Genomic DNA, 6,903 nt, shown 5'->3' with positions numbered 1-6,903 from the left:
TGCTTGGGAGGATGGAGGGACAGCACAGGAGGAGAAGGCCCTCTATGAGGTGGATTGATTCTGTGACTTGGGTAATTGTGGGGTAAATGGGATGGGAGTGTCAGAGACAGTGCGATTGGCATAGGACAGAGCAGAGTTTAGGGCTGTTGTACATAGGGTCTCTATGAGTCGCAAGCGACTCGTCAGCACATAACAACAACATAGTCACGGAGATTGCCTTACACTTTTTACAAGAAAGGAAAGACATCTTTCCTGAACTTGTCTCTTGAAACTGCATTTTTCTCAGTCATATATAAGCTGTACCTTAAGCTGTTTACCAGAAACTGTATGGAAAGAATCCTTTTGAATGTAAGAATCATGTAATTTTATAGTAGAGATAGTAGCATGTTAAGTAGATTAATACCTAACCCAAGTATAAGAGGCAATCTCTAAATGGAGAGGCGGTTTTTGAGAGGGTTTTTTCGGTTTGTTTGTTTAGTTTCTGCTCTTCCAGATCTGCAATGAGGTGCTTTGTATTACAATCCATCTGTCTTATTTGCAAGTGATTATGAAAGAACTCTTTGTGTTCACTGACAAGACTGTCCTTGGCCAGGCACAGAGACATGTGGGGGAGCGTGCAAGATGTCCAGGGTGTTGGGACCAAAAGCATAGAGAGCCTCATAATCCGTAGGACTTCTTCCCTCCCCGAGGGTGCCGAGGACAAGGGGTGACAGCTGTGACACCCAGCCAGGCTGGCCTCAAGCATGCACACCCAACCTCGGCGCGCGTGGCAGCAGTTCCTCCAATCTCCTCTTCTGCCTCCACCCCACCTGGTCTATCATAGCGTGGGAGACTAGCTCCTCAGGTCCTCCAGGAGCCACCTGCCGCGAGTTTGCGGACACATCGCACCATCTGGTGGTCGGCGAGCGTCAGCACACCGGAAGATCCGAGCCTAGACCTAGAGCTAAGCGCGGACCAGCCTGCAAAAAGAGCTGCTGCAGCTTCTCATCGCCCAGCTACCGGGCTGCAAAGATGCTCTGCAGGGTGTACATTTGATGCTTCCCTTCCTTCTCCCCCTGCCTTTATTCTCCTCAAGTGAACATATTCGCTTTCCAGATTGTAGTATTTTCTGCCCTCTCTCCACTCCTGGTGTCTTTCACGTCCACCAACAAGGAGCCTACTGATGGGACACCAACTTATGTCCTCAAAAAGACCTCTGCCTTGGGGAACCCAAAACACGGGAGCTCTGGTGGCTTAGTAGTAAATAATTGCACTGCCAACGCAAAACCAGACAATTTAAATCCACCAGCTTCGCCAAGAGAGGAAGATGGGCATTCTCCTCTTGATGAGGTGGTATTCATAAATTCAGAATTAACAGTATAGTAATAAAACTGACATCTGTTTTGTCCAGCATGACATCCCTCTCCAAGATGATCCTGTCTTGCAACATGTCCAAAGTAGGTCAGATGAAGCTTCAGAATCCTTGCCTTCAAGGAGCAGCCTGACTTTACCCTCTCTAGGATGAACTTGTTTATTCTCCTAGCACTCCAGCACCACATCTCAAAGGCATCAATTCTCCTTCTATCCTGCGTAGTCATTGTCCAGCTCTCTGATTCATAGCAAAGACCATGGCCTGTATCAGATGCACCTTAGTCTCCAGACTGACATCATCACTCCTCAGTACCTTGGAGAGGTCTCCGACAGAAGACTTTCCCAATGCAATTCGTCTTTTAATTTCCTGGCTGCTGGTATCAAGAGTATTGATTGTAGAGCCAAGCAAACTGAAGTTGTCAACAATCTCAGTCTCTTCACCATCTATCATGACGCTGCCAATTTTCCCAGTGATGAGAATCTTTGTTTTATTGATGTTGAGTTTCAATCCATATTGAAGGCTGCAGACCTTGACCTTCTGCAACAAATGCATCAAGTTCTCCTTGGTTTCAGCAAGCAGGGTTGTGTCACCTGCACAATGCAGATTGTTGATGAGTCTTCCTCCAGTTCTGATGCCACACTTCTCCTCATAGAGCCCAGCCTCCCAGATAATCTGTTCCACATATAGATTGAAAAGATATGGAGAAAAGACACATCTTTGATGCACACCCTTCCCAATTTTGAACCATGCAGTGTTTCCATACTCTGTTCTGATGACTGTCTCCTAGTACAATGACCTGGCCAACTGACTGAAAGAGATCTATATTTGTTCCCATTCCAAAGAAAAGTGATCCAACAGAGTGTGGAAATTATTGAACAGTATCATTGATATCACATGCAAACAAGATTCTGCTGAAGATCCAAAAATGACTGGAATGGCACATCAAAAGAGAACTACCAGATGTGCAGACTGGGTTTAGAAGAGGCTGTGGCACTTAGGGATATTATAGCTAATGTCAAATGGATCTTGGCTGAAAGCAGAACGTATCAGATAAATGTATATCTGTGTTTCATTGACTATGCAAAGGCATTTGGCTGTGTGGATCACAACTAACTGTGGCTGATGCTGAGAAAAATAGGAATCCCAGAACATTTGATTGTGCTTATGTGAAACCTATACATGGGCATGTCATTAGGAAGGGCAAGTCTTTGGAAAAGTACATTATGCTGGGAAAGGTGGAAGGTCAGCTAAGAGAGGAAGACCATCAACAAGACGGATTGACACAGTGACAGTAACAATGGATTCAAATGTGTCAGAGGTGGTGAGGATGTCACCAGATAAGGCAAAGTTCAGATCTGTTGTTCATAGGTTCCCTTTGAGACCCAGTCACCTGGACAGCACCTAACAACAACAACTATAGAAACTAACCCAAAGAGGGTATCTCTGGTACTTGGAATTCATCCCTGGGAGAATGAGGAGTCTCTTCCCATTATGATCTGTAGCCTTGGAAACTAATGAAGGGTCTCCACAAGTGACAAATTGCTGGACCACAGTGAGTTTTGAGGCAATGTTGGGTTTGTGTGTGTGTGTTTTGCTTTTATTCTGCAAACTTACTATCCATGCATAAGTAGCTGGTGGTGAGAGTGACATTTAATCCACCTTCAATTACACAGGTGATTGAAGGTTCATGCCAAGCACTGCTCTGGGGAGCTGGACTTTGAGTGGCCAAGTCTACGGTCATAGGTGGGATTGAAAGACAAAACTGCAAGTTCTATGTAACTGAGAGGGAAAAGGAGAGTGGGAGGGAAGGGGAAAGGCAGGAGGCAGGAGGTGAGGGAGTGGGGTGGGGGCACAGAACAATAGAGGCAGACAGAGGAGGAATGGGCTGTGAAGAAGGAGGAGGAGGTTTGGGAAAGAGACCCCAGGCTGGACAGGGTGGGAGTGGTGGGGAAATGGTAAAGGGGTGGGGGAGAAAGGGCACAAGCACAGACTGCTCTGACTGAGGCTTCTGCTGGTTTTGGAGTTTTGAGGCTTTGACTGTAAAGGAGGAAGAACAGGGGCAAGGGACTAGAGTTCTGACCAAAAGGAAGCAAGAGGAGCTTAGTGCTACCTGAGAAACTGTCCCTCCTGGCTTAGCCAGCTGTTCAGTCCCAGGCCACTTTGTTCTGGCTTTCTAGGGACAGCCTACTTTTGTGCTCAAAGAACAGTACTGGGTCATTCTGAGATGTTGCTCACATTTAAGCTGGTGACAAGGTCAAGTGGTAGCTTGGCGTGCTGGATACAGATGAAGATGTATTTTCACTTCCTCAAATTCAGAAATTAATTCTCAGTTAGATTTTTCTAGTTATACTTATTCATGAGGTGGACAGACTTCCTCCCCCCTTAGGAATTAGAAAAGTTGTAACATAGTAAGTAAACACCAGTGTTCACTTGGAATTTTTTAAAATTAAATTTTTATTTTGTAATTTTAACGCACATTTTACAGAGAAGTTAGATTTTCATTCATTCATTCATTGTTGCGCATTTTACCCCAACTCCCTTCCTTCTCCCTCCCCAGTTCACTTTTTAAAAATTCACTCATTGTTGCACAGTTACACCCCCTCCCCCATCCTCTCTGCAATGATATACCTTTTATTCTGAGCTGTTGTACAAAATATACCTAAGCATATATTCATTTTAGACAGTTCTTTCATCTCTTCCAATGCAATGATCATTATCCAGTCTTATCCTATTCTCCTCCCTACCCCCACTCAGTCAGACCTGCTTATAACAGTGGTGTTATGCAGTGTTTGTCCTTTTGTGACAGAGATATTTCACTCAGCATGACGTGTGCCAGGGTTCTCCATGTTGTATAATTTTTTACAAGTTCATTGCTTTTCAGTACTGCTAGTATTTCATTGTATGAAAGTACCATAGTTTTTCTAGCCACTCATTTATTGATGGTCACTTGGGTTGCTTCCATCTCTTTGCTATTGTAAATTATGCAGCAATAAACATGGGTGTGCATTTATCTGTAGAAAACTCAAGCAAGATCCACATCTCACACCATATATAAAAACCAACTCAAGGTGGATCAAGGACCTAGGAGTAAAACCAAAGACTAAATCTCATTAGATAAAAGCTTGGAATAATACTAGAAGCCGAAGTCTACAGTATGAACAATCTTCCAAGCATAATGAAAAACTTAACCACTGGGAGAGAACAAAATAGATGAATGGGACCTTCTAAGAATCAAATCCCTACGTACATAAAAAAAAAAACACCTCCAACTTTTGACCCAGTAAAAAGGAGAGCCACAGACTGGGAAAATATATTTGGTAATGACATATCAGATAAGGGACTCCTACCTAAAATTTATAGAATACTCTAGCACCTCAAAGAGAAAAAGGCAAACAATAGCAAAATGGTATTTTCTTATTTCACTGTTTCCAGTTCATTTTGTCTGTCTAAAATACTTGTCTGTTAACTTTTAAAAGGAGAGAGGGATGGGTAATCTCCTCCCACTGATTAAACTGCCTCTGAAAACCCATTGGAGAATCAGTTATGGGTTGGTTCCAACTCAATGGCACACAAGAACAGCAACAACCTTTGAAAAAGAAAACATTACAAAGTTGAAAAGTATTTCCTTCCCCCCCCTTTCAGGAAAAATTGATCAGAATACTCAAGCATATGTACTTCCAGATTCCACATAAACAAACAAACAAAAAAATCTGTGTGATATTGTAGCTGTACTACTCCCTAACTGTTATCAAGAAAATGTCTCCAGCACACTTCTTCAAGTTGGGTTTTTCCTCCTGTTAAGTTTAGCATAATAGGAGTCTAGCTTTGATTTCTTGTCAGTATATTCCCACTAGTGGGTTACCTGGGTCAAGTGGTATTTTTCTTTGCAGCTTATTGAGAAAATGCCAGACAACTCTTCATAGTAGTTGTACCCTACAATGACTTGTTCCTTTTAAAGGCTTTGTTGTTATGTGCCATCCAGTTGGAAACAACTCATAGGTAACGCTCCAGCCAGTTTTCAGAGGCTGTAAATCTTATGGGTAGAGCAAGATTCAGATCTATTGTTTATAGTCACTGGGAGTTTTAGTCAATTTGATGGCACTGAGAAGAATGGGAATCTCAGACACTTAAGTCATGCTCATGTGAAACACATACCTAGACAAAGAAGCTGTTATCCAAATAAAGCAAGGAAACACCGTATCGTTTATAATCAGGAAAGGTGTACATTATAGTTGTATTTTTTTCTCTATACCTTTGCAGTGTGTGAAACGTTTACCTAGAACAAGAGACTATTGTATGAACAGAGCAGGGGAACACTTCTTGTTGTAGTTAGGTATCATCAAGTCAAGTACGACTCATAGCAACCCTATGAACAACCCTGTTCTATCCTGTGCCATTCTCACAATTTCTGACACACAAGAACTCATTGCAGCAGTCACCATGTCAATCTACCTGGTGGAGAGTCTTCTGCTCCTTCACCAACCCTCCACCTTTCCCAGCATCATCTCTCTCTTCAAGGAATAGCCCCTCCTAGCAACATGCCCAAAATATGTGAGGTGAAACATCACCATTCTTGCCTCCAAAGAGCATTCTGCCTGCACCACATCCAAGACATTTGTTTGTTCTATTGGCTGTGAAAGGAAAACTTAAAATAATAATAATGTCCCCAAACCCATACCTTTGATCAGTATTGTAAGAACCTATACCTTTGATCTTGTGTGAATGTTTGTGTTCCAGGAACTAGCTGACTACAAACTGAAGAAACGATTACTGGCAAAAACCATATTTTAACTAACGTCAGCAGCAGGCACCTGACCTAAAATTGAACTTATCCTCTTCCAAAGAGCCAATGAGCTATCTCTACCCAGAGAACCCCTAGACCTAGTATAAATTCCCCTGCTTTTTGAGGCTCAGGGTCAACTTACCTGTCTCTCATGTGAGATAAAAGTTGTCCCGAAGCTTTGTCAAAAAATGCCTCTTGTGATTACATCAAGTGGACCTGGTGTGAGTTGCTCGGGGTCGGGGCCGGTCTGGGAAAAAGCCCTAGTTTAAGGTCTTTCATTTGGGGGCTCGTAGGGATCAAGCAGCCACCCCCACAACCCGCCAGCCAGCCACTTGGAGGTAAGAGGATCCTCTAGAATGTCTTTTTTTCTTTGTTTGTGCGGAGCCGCCAAACCTGTGTGTTCGTAAGTCTGTTTTATTTTCAGCTTACTTTCAGTTTGTGACTGGGGCAAAAAAAGCAGACGTGCTTGGAAAAATCACGAGTCACGGCTCATAGGGAGACGTCCCTTTGAGTGGATTACGGATCCAGAGGCTTTAATGGTCTCCAGTCCTTCTGAGGGACTTAGAGTGTCCCGCCGGAGAGGAGGGGCCCGGAGGGCTCTCCCATCTGAAGCAGCTTTCAATTGGTTATCGCGAAGAGAGCTGCTTGTGTGTCTTGTATTTCTTGTGAGTGTCTGCTGTGTTCTGTGGGCGACTAAAATGGGACAGAATCTAACAACACCCCTTTCCCTAACTTTAGGACATTTTTCTGACGTAAGAACTAGGGCTAA

The sequence above is a fragment of the Elephantulus edwardii genome, unplaced genomic scaffold (genome assembly GCF_000299155.1).
Source record: "Elephantulus edwardii isolate Elephantulus edwardi_28Jun2011 unplaced genomic scaffold, EleEdw1.0 scaffold00079, whole genome shotgun sequence".
Lineage (NCBI taxonomy): Eukaryota > Metazoa > Chordata > Mammalia > Macroscelidea > Macroscelididae > Elephantulus > Elephantulus edwardii.
Note: the sequence above shows the minus strand (reverse complement) of the source record.